This window comes from Peromyscus eremicus, unplaced genomic scaffold (genome assembly GCF_949786415.1).
Source record: "Peromyscus eremicus unplaced genomic scaffold, PerEre_H2_v1 PerEre#2#chrX_unloc_1, whole genome shotgun sequence".
NCBI lineage: Eukaryota > Metazoa > Chordata > Mammalia > Rodentia > Cricetidae > Peromyscus > Peromyscus eremicus.
Genome location: NW_026734288.1, coordinates 1,454,739 through 1,478,800, shown reverse-complemented (window position 1 = coordinate 1,478,800; position 24,062 = coordinate 1,454,739). Strand labels below are relative to the sequence as shown.

General features: G+C 38.5%; 1 pseudogene; it reads left to right on the top strand.

Moving 5' to 3' along the window:
- The first annotated feature begins 4,890 nt into the window (after positions 1-4,890).
- Positions 4,891-18,559, top strand: LOC131900894 (zinc finger protein 431-like; annotated as a pseudogene).
- Positions 18,560-24,062: the final 5,503 nt, after the last annotated feature.

Here is a 24,062-nt window from a genome sequence, read left to right as displayed (position 1 = left end):
GAGAGATTTAGCTTAGGACAGGACAGTGAACCAGCAAGAGAGAATGCCAGTAAACAAAGTTTTCCAGTGGTTCTTGCCTTCAGTTCTGAGTTTCTATACAAAGCTCCCACAATTATGGCTTGTGATCTGGCAATATCAGCTATATAAATCCTTGCTTTTGGTTCAAGAATGTAATCACAGGAAGACACATGCAAGTTATATCAAACTGTAATATACCAAAAGTGATTTTGTTGCTGAGTAGAATGTGTGAATGCTGTCTTCTAGAGGAATGTTGAAGATATTTGGAATTGAGATGGCAAAAGCCATAAAGAACTATATACAGAGTTTAATCATCTATTCTTGTAGGACTAGGAAGATGAGAATGTTGAAAGTAATGCAGACAGTGGAGCTTGAGGTCATAGCATTACAGTGGGAAATAGACACCAGGAAAAAGTTAGCTTGAGGCCACTTATATAATATTTTTTCCCCAAATCATTCTTATTTTCTCCATTCTCTGAGAAATTGAATAAGGCAGAATTGAAAAGTAATTGGTTAATTTTTTTGGACAAAGTATTGATTCTGTTAGATGTTTATTACTGATGACTGAATCAGGTTTGCAGTGGAAGAGAAAGAAGTGGTGCAGAAACACATGAAAAGTCAGTGTCCACATCCCTGTCTTCTTTTTATTTTAAAATTTTATTATTCTCTTATACAACACATAGAGAAAAACAGCATGAGGTAGTTTCAAATGGCAGTCCTGTGGAGAAGCAGAGGCAGGACATTTCAAGAAGTTTAACACTATTAATGAGAAGGCCTTTTTCAGCATTTGAAGCCTAAGAAGGTACCCTAAGGGTAAGACTCCATCTATCTACGCCTTCAGTTTATGGAAGGCATGGGCAACTTGATTCTTAATCTGAAGAAGCAATTTCATACAGAACCAGTAGTAACTCTGGCCCAAGCATCACAAACATCACAACTTGGATGCCAAATTTGGGGGTGTAACCCATGATGTGCTGGTTCTGTAAAAAAAGATGTAAACTTATAGGCTGTACAAGCTTGCTAGCCAGAGTGTGTCCCAGAGAAGAAAGTGACTTTTCCTTGCAGTTTTCTGTGTATGTGTTTTTTATCTTTTATATCCGTGAGAATGGCATTGGTAAAATTATCTTTTAAATTGAACATCAAGATTGACAGGTTACATAGGTTCCAAAACAATATTTTTTCACCCTATCATTTACTGCTTTTCAGGTAAGACCTTATAGTATAAGAGGATGAACACGCCAGAGGCATTTCTTTCTATCATTTTTGTAATTTTTATATGATTCTGCATGACATTGCAGTAACAATACCCCTAAATATCTCTGCTTTGTGATTATGTTAAGAAGTGGATTTGTTAACTTGCCTGTTTAGTAATAGGGAGAATTCTCCATGAACATGCTGAGACTTCTTAAGTAAAACTCAGATATTCCTTTGTTTAGGAAAAGCATGCTTTCCCTGCATCCTGCAGGTAAAAAATTTTTGTCATTTCTTCTTTCTTGGCTGTTGTGATGACTATTCCTGGTAGTCACACTGACTATTTCTGGAATTAACAAACACCCAAAGAGTTGGGTATACTTGTGAGGGATTTTTTTTTTTTTTTTGGTTTTTTGCGACAGGGTTTCTCTGTGTAGCTTTGGGCCTTTCCTGGAACTCACTTGGTAGACCAGGCTGGCCTTGAACTCATAGACATCCACCTGCCTCTGCCTCTAAAGTGCTGGGATTAAAGGCGTGAGCCACCACCGCCCAGTGGGATTTTTTTTTATGTTTTGAAATTAAATGTACATCTTTAATCTTGATCATTTGAGGTGAAATCCCTCTTCAGCTGCTTGAGGATTGTGTACAACTTTATCCCAAGCACTAAGAAGCAGAAACATTTGGATTTTCCTGAGTTTGAGAATATCCTGTTCTAGAGAATGAGTTCCTAGGGCACACAGATAAACCCTGACTTGAAAACAACAAATAAATAAATGAATGAATGAATGAATAAATAAATAAATAAGCAATGATTAAGATCCACCTTTTATCTGACCTGAACCTCTTTTGAGAGCCTATATGTTTAGAGTATATTGAAGGAGGAAGCTCCCTCACTCTCCTCTCTCTCTCTCTCTCTCTCTCTTTCTCTCTCTCTCTCTCTCTCTCTCTCTCTCTCTCTCTCTCTCTCTGTCTCTCTCTCTCCTTGCTTGCTTGCCATATCACAGACTACCAAGTTCATTTTTTTAGCAACATTAGAGCCTACTTCCTTTGTATTTTGGTGTATACTGAAGACCAGCTGAAATATCTAGCCTCATATACTGAACTACTTGACTCTTCATATTGCCATTGGTAGGAACCATTGTTGGACTACCTGGAACACAGCATGTGAGACATTCTATTAAATCAACTTTCTACATACATGGAGAGATTCTTTCTACTGGTGCTGTTCATGTAGAGAACCTTGAATGACACAGTTGTGTTTTTTTTTTTCACCTGTTCCCTGATGAAGATGTCCTGGCTAACAATGGTGCTCATAACTGCATTCTTTCTAGTTCAATTATTCTCTAAGTATTAAGCTTTCAATGAAGACTACTCTTTATCATTATTTAATTTTTCAACACCTTTTCTGAATTTCAAGAATAAAACTCCTTTAGCAATAGAGCTTTCTGATAGGAGAAAGACCTATTATTTTGTTTGTGATCTGGTTCCTGCTTTTCTTTCCTGGTTGTCTGAAGTCCCTGTGACAAGCAGATAAAAAGTACATTCAACTCACCTGACCTCAGTGTGAAGCCATTGTAACAAACATCTTCTATTTTGTGATTATATCTCTCTTTAGTTGTTATTCCCAGTACCCATCCACCTGTGTGACAGAGAATCACTCCACCCCACATAGTTTAGTGATCTGTACAAGCTAACTAGCCACATTGTGTCCAGGAGGATAAAGGGGAAGTGCCTATGGAGGGCAGGAAGAAAGCAGGGTCCTTTATTAGAGCCTGGGGCAGGTGCTATTGAATTGCAAATCACAGCTGATTCAGAAAAGCTCTGGGTCTGGGGTGGAAATCAGGATCAGGAACCATTGTGCTGTGCCTTTAAGCACAGTTTAAACCTATGGGAGGTGCTCCTGTCACTCAGGCTTCACTAGCCAATCAGGCACTCCAGGTGACCTGCCAGTCAAAAGTTGTGCAGGGTCCTTCCTGCCCTGGGCTTCAGGTTTGGCTTAAAGTGAAGCTCGTGCCAGTGGTTTTGCATGATGTGCTGTGAATTCTGCTGTAAGGAGCTGAGTAGAGAACATGGAAGAGTTGGAAAACCATGATATGGTGAGCTAAGGGCTAGAATCCTCAGACTGGGAGGAGACGCCATTTGAGCCATGGGAGCCAGTGTTGTGGGTCCTCCGCTGGCTGGGTGGGAGCCAGTGTCTGGATGTAGAGTTCCACATGTTCTTGCATGGTCTTGGATGGTCCTGCTGTGTCTGCATGCTCCACTGTGGTTTTGTATGATCCTGTGTGGTCTTTTTAGTTTTGAGTCATGGTCTCTGATGTTGCTGGAGGTGGACTTGAACCCTGTCTGTAGCCCCACAGGGCATTGCCCTTGTTACTCTTGTGAATAACCACCTTAAATCTTGGACGATACATCTGCAGCACCACAGAGTTCTAAAATTACCAGTTTGAGTCACATAGTGGACTGTCCATTAAAGAACAGAGAAAGGATTTGTGTGTGGAGCATGGCTACTCACTGCAGACTGGAAGAAGAGGGACAGTGTATTATGTACACTACAGGATGAAACAGACTAGACAATAGCTTGATCACTGATTGAAGTTGAAGGCAGTGAGCTGCAGGCGTCTCCATTACAAAGAAGGACTGAATGGGCATGGTGAGTGACTTTCTCTGTAATTTCCCTGCATGGATTAATTTCTTCCATATGAATGAAGACAGACAGAATTGGGGGGTGTACAATTTTGGGAAGATATCTTGAACTAGTAAGTATTCAGCTTCAAATTAGAGAACTCTCCTACTTAGATATGTGCAATCCTGGTAGACTCAGTTAACTCAGAGGTTTGAGACACAGGCCATTCGCTGTAACTCCAAGTGTTAGCTTACAACAATCAGTGGCTAACAATTTACATGGGACAAAGTCATACAGTGTCTTATTAATGGTATTCTCTCTATCAAAGTATTACCTACCCCATTTGAATGTCAGTATACCTAAGTATCCTTCCAATTATTTTCATCATTATAAAATATAAATTATTGGTATATTTTTAAAAATTTATTTTTTAAATGTATTACTGTAATTTTTAGTATTTAACAATGTTTCCCATTTTCAGAATTTCATTCCAAGTTTTTCAATGTTATTTATTTATTCATCTATGGATTTATATAAGTTTGGAGGACTGATTCTCCACATGGGGGATCATAGCTTCCTCTCAGACATCAAATCGCCCTACCACAGGACAGACCTAAGACCATCGGAAAGCACAGACTGATATTTATATTATAATTCCTAACAGTAGCAAAAATGTAGATATGAACTAGCAGTAAAAATAATTATACAGTTGAGGTGTCACCACAACATGAGGAACTGTATTAAATGGTTACATCCTTAGGTTGAGAACCACAGGTTTAGAACAGTGTATCTTGTAGCTCAGGCTTGCATCACACTGTATAATTTAGAATTGCTTTGGACACCTAATCTTGCCTCTGCTGCCCAGTGCTGGAAGGACAGTCCTGAAACTCCTTAGAGGCTGGATCTTGACTGATCTGTGGGGAGGAAAATAGACCAGTGAATGAGTATCCTCCAAGTTCCTTAGATTTTATTGTGAATTTACAAATAAAGTAGGACCTGTGTAAGAACTGAGTTCACTGGCCAAGGGTAAAACAAGTGTAGTCACAGCAGAGAAAGGGATGGGCAAGGAAGATCATGAAAGCTTTCCTGCTGTGACAGTAGTTGACATTAGCAATGAGCAGGTAATCCACTTTAGATAATTAGTAAATGTTTTGACTGGCCATTTCTTTAGTCCACAGACCAGGCTATCTAGAATCTGAGTAAAGAACTGAAGTTTTATGAAATCAAATTACTGTAATTATATCAGTTCAACCTACGTAGTAGAACTGGATACAATGGTGTGGCCTTGCCTAATATGACTCTTTTCCAGGTTTATGATGTATATTCAGAGAGAAATAATGTTAGTACTTGGTGTGCTCTAACACAAATCCCTAGTCTCCAGAGCACATGACCATAAAGCCTGTTTCAACTTTTTTCACAGAATTTTTTGGGATTATAATTACATTATTCCTACTGTATTATTTCATGCCTACAACCCCTCCCATAGTCCCTTTTGTTTTAATCCATGGCCTCTTTTTGATTAACAACAGATATGGTTTGAATGTGACTTGTATTTGGATGCAGGATCTCTCAGCTATGAAATACAGGGCTGTCTACACTGCACATTGACTGTAATGGAATGTGCACAAATAGGACTCTGTGCCTTGGAAGAGGAACAGGAAGTGCTCTGGGAGAGCGAAGGATTTTGCTAAACTACAAATTTTCTGGAATAGTATCCAGTCTGACTGTAGTAGGGAAGGACCAACCTGGGAGATTTTTTGCTCTCTGACTCATTTGATCTCTACTCACCAAGTAGGGTAACTGCTAATGTCATGAAGCCCAGCTGGGTGGTCCTAGGTAAATAGGAACTCTGGGAAGGCTTAACAGTCAGCATAACCAGTAGGAGGAAGCTTACTGGATCTTTCCAGGATTCTCCTCTTGTTCTGCTGTAGGGAGCTTTAAGGATAACCACAAGCCATGTCATAGTGAGTGTGTGGGCCACTATCCCTAGATCAGAAAGAGCAGGTTGGCTCATTTGTCAAAGCTGCTTGGACTGTGATGTACCATGGGCCAGATTGAGTTTCTGTTGGTCCCTGTAGTGACCTTAGTAGTGGCCCTTGTTCTCTGAAATTTGTTGAGTGTGGATTCTCTGGGGAGGAGGAGGCCCTGCTATCCTGGCATGGGAGACTATGAGCTTGTAATATCAATGCCTTGTGTTACATAATTGAGAATTGCTTTGAACATCTAACCCTGCCTTTAATGCCCAGTGCAAGGAAGACAATCCCACAATTCCTTCCATTCTGGGCCTTGACTGGTCAGTGAGAAGGAAAAATAGACCAGTTAATGAGTGACCTCCAATGTCTCTGACTTTTAGTGGGGACTTGTAAATGAAGAGGGACCTGTGGAAATGTTGAGATCACAGACTAACTTTGAAGCTGGTAGAGTCACAGTGCAGAAAGGGAGAGACAGGATGGAGGTTGAGATCTTTCCTACTTCAACAGTAGTTGAAATTAGCATTGTGGAATTAGGTGATCAATTTCACATGCTCCATAAATGTTCTGAATGGCCATTTCTTTCAATCCATAGACCAGGACAATCCAGAATCTGGATATAGGACTGACCTTATCTTGAAACAAAGTTGTTATAGTTATAGTTGTTCAACCAAAACAGATCTGAGTAAAATGTTGTGGCCCCATTGACAGAGTTATTATTTTTCTGGTTTTAGATAAACACTGAGATAAAAGTTTTGAGAAATCTTCTATGTGCTGTAATACAAATCCCTAGGCTCTAGAGCACCTGGACATAAAGCCTGTTTCAACTTTGAAATTAATTCATTGAGATTACAACTACATCACATGCACATTCTCTTTCCTATCTTTAAGCCCTGCTATAACCCCTCATTGTTCTCTAATTCACGGTCTGTTTTTCTTTAACAACATTTACACAATAACAACTGTTACTGTGTCAATGTGACCGATGATTGGCTGTAGGACTCTCAGTTACAAGGCACGGGTTGGCTGAAATACATATTTAGTATGTAATAGAACATGCACACAAAGGACCTTGTGTTTTGAATAAGGACCATGATGTGCTCTAGGAGAGTGGAAGAATGTGTACTAAAATACAAACTTTCTTGACTAGAGCATGTATGCTCTGCTGGAAGGGCAGAGCTGGAAGAACTGTGTTTTCTGAATCATTTGATCTGTGTTCACCCAGTAGGGGATTTGTTAATATTCTGAGGCCTAGATGGGTGGCCATAACCAATGCGGGCCTCTGGGAAGTCTTAGCAATTAGGAGTACTGGTGGAAGGTAGCTTTCAGGTTCTGTGCAGTATTCTCTGCTTCTGCTGTAGTGAGTTGTAAAGAAGACCACAAGGTATGCCATGGTGTGTGTAGGGTGTTCATAGCAGGTCTGCTAAGCTGTCATTTCTGTTGGAGTTTGGATCAAACATGAGCCAGACTATGGTTTTGTTGGTTCATGTGGTGACCTAGGCAATGGTCCCTGTCCTTTGAGTCTCACTGAGTGTGGACTTCCCTTTCCTCTAAGTCTCTGGGTGTGGATTTCTAGGGAAGGGGGAGACTCTGGAGCACTGACATGGGAGGATATGATGCTTATAGTATCACTGTCCAGTGTGCTCCCATGGGCATGCTTTTGGTGTGTAGTTGGAAAACAGATTGGAAAACTGAAGGTCTGGTTTCTAGAAGTTTTGAATATTGCATTCCACTTTTAGATTGTCTCTAAATGTTTCAAATATTTTAAAAATTGGTAGAATTTTTAAAATAAAAAAGGTGGTGGGGATTGTTTTTCAGTAATACATGATAAGAATGCTTTTAATTTTCTGCTACTACCAGCCACTATGGTATGATCATGTAAAGTTTACTTCTAGGGGACAAAAGGTGTTTCTGATCTTCAGAGATTTCTCAGGTGTGCATGATGTTGGGTGTGTAGAAAGGGCAGAATCCACATCTTATGCAATAATTCATGTGACGGTAGCATTCATAACTAATAAGAATTCTCTGTGTTATGATTTTAGAGCTGGTTCCTGGCACAAAAGAAAACCTGCTACATGCCTCCATTTACTCCATTTCAAATTGATTGTTTATATATATATATATATATATATATATATATATATATATATATATATATATATATATGCAAATAAATAAATATGATCTACTGAGTCCATTTTTTATTTCCTGCTATTTATATGATTTCAGGGCAGACAACTTTATTTTGGATAACCAACAAGGATGCTCACATCTGGGAAGAACAATTTTCCCTCTCAGTAGTCATTAGTTTCCTACAGTACTTTTTCTAGAAAGAGGATGTCATAAGATCTCCCTAGACCTTCTTTGTTAGTATGTGTACTGGCCATGTTTGCTTCTCCACCTGAGACCTTCTTTCATGTCTCAGGGTCTGTCTTCCATGCTAGCTGTGGCTTTGCCTTCCCAGCTCTTGTATGACTCCTGCTCAGGATGTCCGGGTCTCCTCTTCCTGGGCCCTGTGGCTGCTCTGCTGTCTCCACTGGCCTTGATCTTAAAAGAGGCCTTAAGTTTAGCTGCCAAGCACTCCCCATTTTGTCTCTTTCCTCAAAACTGAGGTCACTACATGATTCCCAGGTTCCCAGAGTCATGCTAAAAGAATGTCGGGAAGGGCATTTCCAGGGAGATGAATGTCTGTGAGCATGTTGTGTGGGCGTGTCTGTGAAGGACTTGCCTGAGGGTACAATTGGAGATTGCTGTGTTTATGAGGAGATGAGCAGAGGAATTTCTTCCTAGTTTGTCTCAGAAAGAGGGTGTGTTTAGTAGGTGATTTTCAGGCTCAGCCCAGGGAGGTAGGAAGGCAGGGCTGGACAAGCTTACAGGCCCTGTACACTAGCCCAGCTCTTGTCTTGTTTTCCTAGAAAGTTTGTGGAACTGAAGGAGATGCTCATGGTGTATCACCTAGCCTGACCATTTGCAGCCCTGGAATTAGTCCCTGGAGATCCCCAGGACCTGAATCAAGCTGGGCAAGGTGTGTCAATCAGGGTAGATGATAAAACCCAGAGAGGTGGTGGTCATAGTGCTGCTGCTGTAGTTGTTAGGGGTCACAGGATCCTCACAGCAGCCCAGGAACAGCTAGCCATAGTCATATAGGTGAGAACCTGATGCAGGGAAAGTTAGGTAGATGTCCACCTACCATTTTAAAGGACCTTCCTGCCCCCAGGTTACCTTCTAATTCATTAGCATCTAAGGCACTCTGCAGACACTTCTCTGATTCCAAATTCTTTCCAAATACTTCCTGTTGCCCAGGTGCTTTACAGAGTTGTCCATGGGTCCCCAATTGTCTCTAAGATTTCAAGTATTGATAGAGTCTTGCAATGTTCCATAAGCACTATATAGCTTAATGGATAATATATATTGAATATTTTAAAACCAATCACAGGAAACATTTCTTTGTATACAATTATTCAAAGCTTGACAGTTTTCTGAACAAAATGGAACTTCCAAACAGTTGTCTTTATATTCACTTAAACTTCGAGCAATCTGAAAGAGGGAGAAATTTTATACTGTTTGGATTCCTAGGTTGTTTTTCTCCATCCAGTCATTATATGAAATTAATTTCAATCTTTTCTTGAACTTCTTCTAATTAAAACCATTTTATTTTTATTTTTATTTTTATTTTTTTTTTGGTTTTTCGAGACAGGGTCTCTCTGTGTAGCTTTGCGCCTTTCCTGGGACTCACTTGGTAGCCCAGGCTGGCCTCGAACTCACAGAGATCCGCCTGGCTCTGCCTCCCGAGGGCTGGGACTAAAGGCGTGCGCCACCACCGCCCGGCAAAACCATTTTAAATTGTTTATTTAAAAATAGAGGTATTTATGAATTTTGATTTAATGCTAAGACTCCCACAAAGGAACCTGAAATAATACCTATAAATGTAAATATAGCAGCTACCAGTAACCTAATGAATTTTTAAGAATATTTTTCTAAAATGCCAGTATTTTAGAAATTTCCCAAGAATTAAATTGAAATTTATGGACTATCACTCTACTTTTAATCTTACTGGAATCAAAATAAAATGAGATTGTTGATAAACAATTTCACTATTATTTATTGTGCTATCAACACAGTGAGTTAAATACCTGTTGTTATAAGTTACATGAAATAAAGAATGACTAGAGTGGATTACAAGCATTTCTATTAATAACACACTAGGAGCAACTACATAAGCCTATACATAATATGAGTCTATCCAAAGTAAAATTAGCAGTGTATCTCATAACATTTTCTGTTTGAAGGGCAATGAATTATGTACTGCCTAAGTTAGAGTTTCTATTGTTGTGAGGAGACACCATGAACATGGCAAATCTTATAGAGGAAAAACATTTAATTGGGGTGGCTTACATTTTCAGAGGTTTAGTCCATTATCATCATGGTGCAACATAGAGGCATACAGGCATACATGGTGCTGGAGAATAAGCTGGGCATTTACTTCTTGACCCAAAAGTAACAGGAAGTAGTCTGGGTCACTTGACAGTTTGAACATATATGAGACCTCGATGTCCACCCCCCACAGTTACACAATTCCTCCAACACAGCCACACCTCCAAATAGTACCAATCCCTACGAGCTTATGGGGGAAAATTCCACCCAGAGTACCATAGGCACAAAGTACTAATGTTCACAAAGATGTATTATTACGTACTTCTGTGTGAGGAAACAATGTACCCATATTATTGAGAAAGACTAAGAGTATAAGTTTGTTTCTATACCATAATTTATTAGACCTTGAAAATTTTGGAAGGGCCCATTAAGGCCTCATGATAGATTACATGAAGTACTCAGCTTACATTTAACCCAATGTTGGAATAAGGACAAAGTTCCTCCTTGTCAAATTAAACAGAGAAGCTAATAAGGTGCTTTTTTACTATCAGTTATGGTTTTTGAGATGCCTGTTTCATAACTTTGCTTCCAATAACTAGTACAAGTTTAACTTTTATTTTTTCTAATTATTCAGGGGCAAAATGAAAAGCCCTACCATTATTAATTCCAAGGCATATTGGTATATTATTTGTTATTCATGGTCAAATATATATGTGAATCAGAAGCCCAATTGGAATGAGCATAGTAAAAAAAGTATCTTAGACATGTAAACATAGCTTAGTCATTAACTTTACTAAACCCAAAGCTGTACCTCATAAGAAGAACCCAGTGACATCACTCACTCAAGACAAGCTGACGCAGTCTCAGAACCCAATAATTCCCACTAGACAGTATATAAGCAGAAGTCATGAGCAATGCTTTATACATCTGGAGAGATACCACGTTGATCTACCCTGCATCTAGAAAGTCTACCCCAGGATCCTGACCCTCAAAAGAGATGTATGTTAGAGACTGGACCTGACCCTCAGAAAACATATTTAGAACAAATGAGAAGCCTTCAGGAAGGAGTCTAAGGACCTTAGTTAGGAATCAGGAGTGTGAACTTTGCATGATGACCACCAGCATCATAAAATATAATTTTTGTCACACTAACTACACATATCTACCTTCTTGCTCATGACGTTACTATTTCCTCACTTCCACTCCAGCATTTGTTGTCAGTTGTTTGGCAGGTCTTGCCCATTCTTATTGCAATTACCACAACTCTTTCCAACAGACCAAAACCACAATCTATAAAAACAGCAATAATTTATAATATCTACAAGCTCCATAACTCTGATAGTAGCCAATATAATGAGAGTTTTAAATACAAAATAGTAAATACCTCAAAACAATAGTTATGAGATTATTACCTTATAACATTTCCAGTTTTACCAAGGAGCTCACCTATGAGGATCATCCGTGCTGTCCCAGAACATTACAAGTCTCTATCAATACCTGAAGTCTCAGAGACAAGTGGGGATCCATGGAAAACTCTGTAAAGCAGCTGGGAACTAGGAAGTATTTGAAAAGAATTTGGACTCAAAGAAGGTTCTAGAGAGTGCTTTAGAGGCTAAAGAATCAGAAACTGTAGATAAAGCACTCACCTTGTGAGTTTTCTAATGATATCTTGTCTCAAAGAATAAAGCAAATTATATTCAACTCTATTTGTGACTCTCTCTCTCTCTCTCTCTCTCTGTGTGTGTGTGTGTGTGTGTGTGTGTGTGTGTGTTTCTGTGTATTATTGAGGAATGTCTTACTATCATATTTACTACATAGGCCAAACTTGCTTGAATTCAAAAAGAACTGCTTGACTCTGCTGCCATACTAAGCTATATTTATTTCTGAGAATGATTTGACAGGGACCAGTGGCTGACACATAAAATGACTTTAAGAGATATTGTCCTGAACCATGAGACCTCTGCTGAGGTTAAGCTGGCACACATCAGTGCATTTTAAAGTGCATTTTGAAAAATGATTTCAGAATGAGACAATGCAAATTAGAGTTTGAAATTTATATTTGAGACAGGGTTTTTTGTGTATCTCTAGCTGTCCTAAAACTCAGAATATAGATGACGCTGGCCCCAAACTACCATAAGTCTGCCTGCATCTGCTGACTAAGTATTGGAATAAAAGGTGTGTGCCAATCATCCAATTGTAATTTTATTATTTATTTGATTATGACCATTTATATGTATGTTCTCATTTATGTGTGGATACGTGTATGTGTGTTGTGATTTGGGTATAATAGAGAAATATTTGGGTGTTGGTCTTTTCTCTTCGGCATGTTTGAGACAGGGTTTCTATTTTACTATCACATGCAAATAAACATGCAAGATTTCTTCTGTCTTCCTTTTATCTTGCCTTAAATTTAGTGGATTAAAAGCATGCATTGTTGCAACTGTTTTTATAGTACAGAAGTAAAGCGATAGTTGCAAGGTTGGTACTTTATCTGTCAAACCATTTTCACAGCCCTGAAGTTCAAGTAGAGATTTTTGAGTGCATCTGTTTTAAGACATAGTCTCACATTCTAATGCTGTCTAGCCTCGAACTCACTAAGTAGTAGATAGGCTGGGCCTGGAGCTTAAAAAGATCCATTTGTTTCTGCCTCATGTGACCAGATGTGGATAAAAAGAGATCTTTATTATGGATATAGCATAGATATTGGTAAAAAGAAGGGAATTTGGGCAAGTGTCATCTTGTGAGGGAGAGCCGCACTTAATTAATACAGAGCCTTGTTACAGTTTTGGGGACTTTGTAAGTTCCATTTTAGTGAGTTTTTAGGGTGTTTCTCTTTGTGCATCTTTCTCTTCTGTGTGTCTCTATGTCTGTCTCACTCCTTTTCTTTGACACCACAAGGGGTAGAAGTAGCAAGGGAGAGACATGTAAAAAATATTTCATGGACAGAGCAAGTTAAGCCCTTTGAGACTGAAGCCTCACCTCTCTGAAACAGAGTTACAGGATTTGCTGTCTTCCCTCACTGTGTTTACATTTCAATCGTTCTTTTTCATTTTTATTTTTTTCTGTTATACAGTACATCCCAACTGCAGTTTTCTCTGCATTTCCTCCTCCACATTCTCTCCATTGCTCCTCTCTTCACCAGGTCCACTCTTCCTCCATTTCCCTTCTGAATAGAGCAGATATCCTTGGGTTACCAACAAAACCATGCATAACAGGTGATAAGTTTAGGCAGGAACCCTCATATCAAGGTTGGACAAGGCAAGCTAGTAGGAGGTACAAGATTTCAAGAGCTGCCAAAAGAGTCAGAGACACCCCCCCAACTTCCACTGTTGGAAGTTGCACAAAAACACCAAGCTATAAAATGGTAAAATATAGGCAGAGGAACTGGTGTGGACACATGCACTCTGTGATTACTGTTTCAGTCTCTGTGAGCCTCTTTGAGCCCTGCTCAGTAGATTCTCTGGGCTGTGTTCTTTTGTGTCCTTTTAGTTAGGAAAATGTTTTTGAAAAGCTTTTCTGGGCTTTTGAGCTGAGATATTCCTCCTTCTATTCCTATTATTCTTAGGCTTGATCTTTTAATAGTGTTCCAGATTTCCTGAATGTTATGTTCCACCAGGACTACGGTTAGTAGTCCCACAAACTAAACAATCAAAGTATGCATGCAGAGGACCTGACATAGAGCCTCACAGGCTTTATGATTGCCACTTCAGTTTTTCTGAACCCCTATGCACCCTGCTTAGTTGATTCTGTAGGCCAGGTTTTACTTGTTTCCTCAATCCTTCTATATCCTGCAATACTCATCCCCTCCTTCCACAGCATTCCTAGAGCTCATCGTCATGTTTGGGTAGAGAATCTCTGCACATGCTCCCATTATCTACTGAAAGAATCCTCTCTGGTGACAATTAGGCCAGGTACCAATCTTGTATTATAAAGGAAATTAGTTATAGTTCATCTCATTGCTTGTTCCTTATTCAGTTTTATTTGGTTCTTTCCTGTTCTCTGAGTCATCCAATTCTAGTTCCTGTCCATCTAGGCAGTATCAGGCATGGGCCTCCTCTCATAGCTTGGGCATCAATTGGGCATCATTGTTTAGCCACTCTGAGACACCATTGTCCCAGGACAACATTCAGCCAGGACAAGTATCAGCTGAAAGTTTTGTATCTGGCTTGGTGTTCCAGTCCTACCACTGGGAGCCTTGTGTGGTTACAGAAGATGGTTGGTTCAGCCTCTGTATTCTTATTTTTTGGTTTTTTGAGATAGCGTTTCTCTGTGTGGCTTTTGGAGCCTGTCCTAGATCTCACTTTGTAGGGAAAGTTAGCCTCACAGAACTTTGTCTGCCTCTGCCTCTTGAGTGCTGGGATTTAGTGTGTGTGCTACCACTACCCAGCCAGCTTCAGAATTCTTGGTTACTAAGAGTCCTCACTAGGGTTACCTTTGAGGTTTCCATGAAGTTTGCACTGCATTGTTTCCATGTCTTCTGCTAAAATCTCCCCTATTCCACTTGTCTCTCCCTGTCTTCTCCTCTGTTTTTTCCTAACTCACCTGAACATTCCTCTTCCCATCCACCAACTGCCTCCAGTGCACCCACAAAATCTATGCTATTTTCTTTTCCCAGTGAGATTTATGCCTATACCCTAGAGCTGCTCTTGTTACTTAGCCTCCGTACATCTATGGATTGTACTATGATTAACTATGGTTACTGTGATTATACTTTACTTAACAGCTAATGATTATGTATAAGTGAGCACAACATGTTTGTCTATGTACTTCTGGGTTGTCTCACAAAAGATAATAAAGAACTCAGGAAAACAGACAACAACAAACCAATCAATGCAATTATAATGGGGTACACCTCTAAACAGAATTCTCAGTTGATGAATCTAAGTGCCTGAGAAACACTTGAAGAAATGTTAAACATCCTTAGCCATCAGGGAAATGCATATGAAATCTATTTTGAGTTTTTATCTTACACTTGTCAGAATAGTTAAGATCAATAAAGTAAGTGACAGCTAATGCTAGCAAGGACATGGAGCAAAGGAATCCATTGCAGTCACAAGTTCAAATCAATATGCAATCCTCAGAAAATTGGGAGTCAATCTACCTCAAGACCCAGCTATACCACTCCTGGACATATACTCAATGATGCCCCTCCATCTTACCACAAGGACAATTGTTCAACTAGGTTCTGGCTGTCTTGGATATGCTTCCATAGACTATTCTGGCATTCCACTCAGAGGCAGATATACCTGTGCCTGACTTTGGAGTGTTGGGGTTAAAGTCAAGAGCCAATACACCCAACTTGTCCTCTTATTTTTCTTCTCTGAAGTTAGTAATTGTTCATACAATTTCTTTCATGTGTATTCTGTATTGTTGATCTCTTTACTTGGCTCTCTATGTTTGTTAATAGGCTTTTCTATTTCAAGGTGATATCACATATAAAGGGTACAAAAATGATAGAGGTGACCCTCCTATTAAGTTTCCTTCTAAAGTGATGTGGTAATTACATTATAATATGTATATCATGAAATAAGTGTGGCAGGCACCAGAATTGTGTTAATATACTGTCAAAAAGATACATTCTCAAAGTTTTCAGTATCATATTTTTTGTTGTACACATATATGGAATATTTTAGAGTGCAGTGACATATGATGATGTGCATGTCAACTTCACTTGGGAAGAGTGGACTTTGCTGAATTCTTCCCAGAAGAATCTCTACAAAGATGTGATGCTGGAGACCTACAGAAACCTCACTATTATAGGTAAGACTGAGTTTTTGTCACATTTTAAAATAAGGGAATGCCAGGTGGCAGTGGTGCATTTCTTTAATCCCAGAACTTGGGAGACAGAGACAGATGAATCTCTATGAGTTAGAGGTCTACCTGGTCTACAAAGTGAGATTGAGGACAGACACCAAAATCTAAACGGAGAAACCCTGTTTCAAAAAACCAAAATTGAAAAAAAAAAGAAAAAACAAAGAAAAGTGGTAAGATAAGGATAAGGAAAAAAACTGTTTCTTGGTTTTGGGTTTTCTTCCAATGTTTGATTGAGAAAAAGGAATGAATTGAATACATCAGGCATGTTTCTAGGATTCACTGAAGGTAGTAACTTAAATTTCACACAATTTTAAATAATATACACTTCTCTGGGACTACATTTTAGGATACAGTTGGGAAGACCATAATATTGAAGAACATTTTCAAAGCTCTAGAAAACATGTAAGGTAATTTTCTTGTGCAAGCTGCTAAAATATGCCTGTGAAAAAACTGCAATGTGTTCTGGAAATTTTAAACAAAGCAACATTGTAAATAAGCACAGCTTAAAGTATATTGATGATTATTAAATTCTCACAGATCTATAACCCTCAACATCAGGCATCTGAATTGCATTTGCTAGGCATTCTTTAAAAATAATGTCGCCAGGCGGTAGTGGTGCACACCTTTAATCCCAGCACTCGGAAGGCAGAGCCAGGTGGATTTCTGTGAGTTCGAGGCCAGCCTGGGCTACCAAGTGAGTTCCAGGAAAGGCGCAAAGCTACACTGAGAAACCCTGTCTCGAAAAACAAAACAAAACAACAAAAAAAAACAATGTCAAGGAAACAATGCCTCAAATGATATTACCATTAGAATCATAGAACCATGAGAGCTATGCTATAGAATTGTCAGTCTTTTTATTTCACAGCATTCATATTACAAAAGATGCACATAGTGAAGAGGTGATACATATATTTTCAAAGCTTTCCATTAAGCAAATAGCCCATAGTAAAGCTGGTGTGACTCATATACTTGTTGTGATTGTGCTGTTTAGTGACTGGGACAGTTGAAGTCAAGAGTGAAGCAGAATTGTTGTGGAGAAAGCTTAATTCCTATAACACAGGTCTTTGAGGACAGAAAGTCATTTGTGTCTTTCAATGTGAAAATTGAATTCAATGTGAAAATCTTTTTATTTGTTTTTCCTCCTTTACAAGGTATATCATATGTCACACTGGAGACAAATTATATGAGCATAGGGATATGGAAGGTATAACATACCTCACTCTGAGAACAATTAGAAGATATGGAGCAGTCCCCACATTGAATATAATTTTTAAATTTGATTCTACTATGTAAGTAATTGATTTTCTTGCTTCATTGTTAATATATCAACAAACTAACACTACAAAGAAGCCCTATGAGAACTAGGACTGTATAAATAAAACATGAGTGTAAAAACAATGATGAAAACTTAAAATCTCATTTCTTTTTATAATTAGACCAATTTGTAAATTAAATTCATACAGACATAAAAAGTCAACAGTGCATTGATTTTGGTAAATATTTTACATATTCCAATTATCCTTGCAGGCACAAAAGAAGTCACACTGGAGAGAAACCTGTATATACTGAATATGGTAAAATCTTTGCATATGAGAGTCATCTTCAAAGGCATGAAAGTGCACATACTAGAGAGAAACCCTTTCAGTGTAATCAATGTGTTAAAGCCTTTGCTCATCACATTCAACTTCAAAGTCATAAAAGAACACATACTGGAGAGAAACCATATGAATGTAATCAGTGTGGTAAGGCCTTTGCAAAACACAGTACTCTTCAAATCCATAAAAGAACACATACTGGATTGAAACCCTATGAATGTAAACAATGTGGTAAAACCTTTGCACAGAACAGTCATCTTCAAATGCATAAAAGAACACATACTGGAGAGAAACCCTATCAATGTAATCAGTGCAGTAAAGCCTTTGTATGTTATAGTGCTCTTCATTTACATAAAAGAACACATACTGGAGAGAAACCCTATGAATGCAATCAGTGTGGTAAGGCCTTTGCATAATACAATTCTCTTAAAATCCATAAAAGAACACATACTGGAGAGAAACCCTATGAATGTAATCAATGCGGTAAAGCCTTTGCTCATCACACTACTTTCTAAATCCTTAAAAGAACACACACTGGAGAGAAACCCTATGAATGTAATCAATGTGGTAAAGCCTTTGCATGTTACAAAAGTCTTCAAATGCATAAAAGAACACATACTGGAGAGAAACCTTATTTATGTAATCAGTGTGGTAAAGCCTTTACACAACTCAGTACTCTTCAAATGCATAAAAAAATACACACTGGAGAGAAATCCTATGAATGTAATCAGTGTGGTAAAGCCTTTGTATGTCATGATAATCTTCAAAAGCATCAAAGAACACATACTGGAGAGAAACCTTATGAATGTAATCAATGTGGTAAGGCCTTTGCACAGCATAGTACTCTTAAAATGCATAGAAGAACACATACTGGAGAGAAACTCAATGAAAGTAGTCAGTATGGTAAAGCCTTTTCATATCATAGTAATTTTCAAAGGCATGGACAAACACATACTGGAGAAAAAGTCCTTTGAATACAATCAGTGTGTTAAAGCCTTTGCATGTATCAGTAAACTTTATAATCATGAAAAAAAAAACATACTGCAGAGAAACCCTATAAATTTAGTCAGTCTGGTTAATTTTGCACATTATATAGGAGAAAAACTGTGTGTGCAGCCAATCTATTAAAGCCTTTCCATATGACAATAGTCTTTGACTATCTGTAAAAGATACTGAGGACAACTTATTATGAAGTATCTGGTAAGATATTTATCCAACATATTTATAATCATTTACAGTAAAGTATGTATTCTGTAGGTAAATATTTGACTGTCATCAAATTGTTCAGGCATGATGTTGTCCGTTTTTATGTTGATTGTACCAGCAAACTTATGGAAAAAAATGAATTAATGAACTTGAAGACTTATGTGTAGGGTAAAAGGGCCAGCCACCAAAACACACTCTGACACTGAAAATAGAGCCTGTGAAAGACACACCCTTTGTCCCTGAAATCAGAGGAAAAATCACACCCTGACTGTGAAGCTAGAGTCAAAGAAACACATTTTGTTTCTGAATTCAGAACCAGTTATAGAGACACCTTGACCCTGAAATCAAACTGAAAATGTTAAAAGGGGCTAGTGAAAAAAACATTTTGGACCTGAAACCAGAGTCAAAGAAGCACACTGTACCATGGACCAAAAAGCGCAAAATCATCCAGTCCTTGAGCTTGAAACCAACCAATTCCTGAGCATGACATCCAGCCAATATTTGAGATTGCTCAAGCCATTTTTCTATTCAAATGGCAGCTGCCTTTTTTCATCATGGAAAAGGAAGCCACTTACCTGGATTCTTTTCTTCCAAATAAATCTCCTGTTTGTGTTTTAAATGGAGAACTTTCATGGAAGCAAGTCAGAAACTCACTATTGGATTGGATCAGAGAAGCAACAAACACCTCTGTTGGCAAACTCCCTTTAAGAAGTGGAGCATAACTAACAACTTTTTTTCATGGACTATTACTTTTCTGCAACAACCCCCCCCCCCATTTGAGTGAAGCATAGACATAACAATTAGGGCTGGAGCTGAGAATAAATGGACATCTCTCTTGGGAAATTCTCTTAGCAGAGTGATGCAGAGCTCAGATGTAACAGGTCCCACTTGGAGAGGAGCAAGATTACAAGATTCTGTGGGGAGACAATTCCTCACTGAAATCCAGCTTCCCAATAGTCAGGGTACCTTTTTCCTATCAGCTGTAGGCATCCAGAATATCTTCCCTTCACAGCTGAAGGTATAACCTGACTTCTAACAGCCAGTGTTCCTTTCTCTTCAGAGCTGTAGGTATCTAGGAAGCCTTCCTTTCACATCTCTAGGTATAGCCTGACTTCTGATTGTCAGGTTAATTTTCCTCTAGAGCTGTAATACTTGCACTATGAATTTACATGATAATGAAACACTTTTAGATTGTGCACTTATCTTAAATTGCATGAAATAACTAATTCAGGTGTAAAACTTTGTGGATTTGTGTTAGTTTCTTTTCTGTTGTTGCGATATAATGTCTAAGTCAACTAATAAAGGAGTTTAATTTGGACCTTTGTACCGGAGTTTACAGGACCACCATGAAAGTGGCTTGGCAACAGCTGTTCAGACATGGCAGATAAAGCGTGAAGCTAAGAACTCATAACATTTACCTGCAGCAGAAAGCAGAGAGTGGGAACTGGAAATGGTGTGTCGATGTAATTTCTCAAAGTCTACCTCCAGTGGCATATTTCTTATAGCAGGACAGCATTTCCTAAACCTTCCCAAATGATACCACCAACTTAGAAAGATTGATCTCTCTGACTTCAAGCCTACATGCGAGCTTTCTACTACATGAACCAATTCATTATAAAGGAAAATTCTGGAATCCTTTAGATACCTCAACAACTGTTACAGGAATTAGTGCTTACAAGAGAAAAACCTTCATAAAAAAATGTTTGGTTCATGAGTTGTTTTATTTGTGATTATGTAATGTCCCTGTGCTGTTGTGTAGGTATGTGAATGTGCATACTGGATCCTGAGAATGTCAAACCCTTGGATCTTGTTGTAGTAGAAATACAGGAAGTTGTCAAAAATCAGACCTTGGTCCTGGGAATAAACATTTCTTAACTGTCTAGACATGTCTCTAGTTTTGTAAGTATTTTATAGTTTATTTATATCATTTTGAAGTCAGAATACTAGGACAAATTCATATAAGAGGAAAATACTAGTCATGTAAATGATTTGGTTAAGACTTTAGACATCAAAGTTGTCTTCAGCTTGAAGAAAAAAGTCATATTTCATTTATTTATTTATTTTAAAGATTTATTTATTTATTATTTACACAGAAGAGGGTACCAGATCTCATTACAGATGGTTGTGAGCCACCATATGGGTGCTGGGAATTGAACTCAGGACCTCTGGAAGAATAGTCAGTGCTCTTAACCTCTGAGTCATCTCTCCAGCCCCTCATTTATTTTTTATTGTACCCTTGAAGGAAGTAAATTACTTAGTATGTTCACTCAAGACTGATAGGGGAGATCACTGCATTGTGGTTTCTATTTTGAAAGATTTTAGGTAGAGGTAGATACTAAAGTGCTATATGTGTGGCAAATTTATTTTGTGAAGTTAATTTTGTGGCCTTTATACTCTTTCTGTGTCTTTTGTTCATCTTCTATTGTGCTTTTACTTAGTGATAGGTGTTTTTCTGCTGTAATGTTTAGAATGAGATGCCCATTATCTAAGTCATCCGTTGTTTATTTAAATATGAGGCAGTGTGTGATCATACTTTTCAAGTATGAGTATCTGTGAAAGGGTGTTGTTTTTGTGTTCCTGGTTTTGTTTTTCATATTTTACATATACCCTTGATATTCTTGTTATTTGTTATTCATTGATATTCATTGAATATCAGTAACCATTCAGGGATACATTTGAACTCATGATCCTCATGTGTCTTCCTCCTGAATACAAGTCCAAAGGTAAATGATGTACTCCCAATGTGTGCTGTTTTGTCAACACAATTTAACAATGTTAATGTTAAAATGCTTAATAAAAGAGAATATGAGGAACATTAAACCATTAATGTTTAATGTTAGTGTTTAATTGAACATCAACCATTTGTTCAGAGTCCATTAGCTCCCACAAACTCAGGTCAGCTGTGTCTGTGGGTTCCTCATCATGAACTTGACCCCCCAGCTTGTACAATCCTCCATTTCTTCAGCTTTTTACTTACTATTACTTGATATATTACTTTTCATTTTTATGATTTTTCTTTGTTCTGAAGAAGTTGGTTGAAAAATATTTGTTCTGTAATAGGACATAAATTATTTTTTTAGGAATTCAATAAAATAAATTTTGACTATACTATACTCTTCTGTCACAAAAATGTTGCACAAAATTTCTTTAAGCACCTATAGGGAAAAATTATCTTGCTGTTACTCATAAACTTCTCCACAGATGTTGATTTTAAAATTTGATATAGGCAATGGAATTCATTCAGCATTAAAGAAAATCTAAGTCATGAAGCTTGTAGGAGAATCATCACTGTTGAAATTATTTTTTTTTAAAAAACATGACTATTTTACAAACAAAAAACTGAATAACTTTTGACTATCCCATATGGATGTTTTACTTTAATTTATATATGTTTGTGGATATGAGAGAAGATATTAGTATACTTCATGAAATTAGAAAGAGTTCTGTCAAATGGAAAGAATTCTCAAAGGAAGCGATTGGGAAGGAATGGAAAAGGAACACAAAATCTACTAAGGTTTTAGAAGTAATTCCAAAGTATCACAGGCTCTTGAACAAAATGAAGAGGGAGCCATTAAAAGGATGATAATCAAAACATACACAATGTAAGAAAATGTCATTATTATATCCAGAGTTTCTACACAACAAATTTTTTTAGGAGAAATGACATTTTAATATACTTATCTCAAATAAAAATAATTAAAAGTACTGAGTGCACAAGATTCCATTATTTGAACCCTATGTCAATCCAGTGTGCATTTGTGAAACAAGGTATGAGAGCACTCTTCAAAGATAAGCAGAAGTTTGGAGCAGGTAGCTCAGCTCAGCCTATGAAGCAAATGACTCGGCCAGCAGGGTCTTCAACGGGGACCTAAAGGAAGGAAGGGCTGGTGAATGAGAGGGACAAGAGACCCAAAGAAGAGCAAGACAGGATGTCTAATCAAGCTCCAAAATTTTATTTTCCTCTTAAGGCATATATATGCAGGGGCAAAGGAGGGTGCAAGCAGGGAGGGGATTTTAATCACGGGTTGCTCAGCTAGCAGAGAACATTGCTCTGGGAATTATCTTTCTACTCTTGCCTAACTGCCTAATTGCCTAACTGTAGCATGGTCACCTGTTTTCTGAGAAGAGGTTCTGGTATTTGTGAGAAGAGATTCTGGTGCTATGGAGATTTAAGCAAGGCTTAGATGAAAGAAAAGAGGAGAGAAGCCCAACTATGGTGGCATGTGTGGCAAGGGTCACTTAGGCTTATGGCTCCCATTATCTCCTCCCTTTTAATTATTTATGTAGTTCCAAGGTGGCGGTACAAATTCGCCTGGCGGTGATGGGCGTTAACCAAGGAGGGGAAACATTGTCCTGATCCTCCTGGTTTATTATATGTATTTTTTGCTGGAGGAGGGACCTTGGATGTGTTTTCATCCTTAGACACCAACCCCTATGCAATCAGGGATATTCCTCAGGGGACCCAGAGGCAGAAAGCTTGGTCCTCCCCCTGCAGTGCCATTGGTCTCGCACCTTCCTTGGTACCCAAGCTCTTCCCAAGTGGGACAAGCTTGCATGTTTCTGGGTTTTCATGCAGTTCCCGAAGGACAGTCATGACCCAAATTCTCTATGTGGCCTTGATTGGCAAGACCAAGCCTATGATAATGGACCTCTATAGGTTTTGATGCCAGGGAGTCTTTTTGTTTTATGATGAATTGGGTTAGCCTGCGAATTTCAAAGGGAACCAAAATTACAAATAACAAAAGGCTGACTAATGGTCCTGGGAGATGCATCAAAATGGAGAACATGGATGATCTCCACCAGTCATCTGCCACCGCAGAGAATCGCTGCTAATGTAGTGCTAGGCTAAGTTTATGCAGCTTATTTGTCTGGGTTTCTGCCATTCCAGATTCATTAATATAATAACAACATTCTTCCCACAGAAAAAGGCATGCCCTGCCCTTTTCTGCTGTCAGCAGGTCCAAGGCCCATCTTTTTTTTTTTTTTTCTTCTTTGGTTTTTTTTGGGGGGGGTTTGGTTTGTTTGTTTGTTTTTTTGAGACAGTGTTTCTTAGTGTAGTTTTGTGCCTTTCCTGGAACTCACTTTGTAGACCAGACTGGCCTCGAACTCACAGAGATCTGCCTGCCTCTGCCTCCTGAGTGCTGGGATTAAAGGCATGCACCACCACCACCCGGCTGGCCCATGGGTTTTGCAGGGCAACCTGTTCAAGGCAGATTAACTGCCTCTGAAGGGAGAATAAGGATGCTGCAGAAGCCTCAATTGCTACCTGAA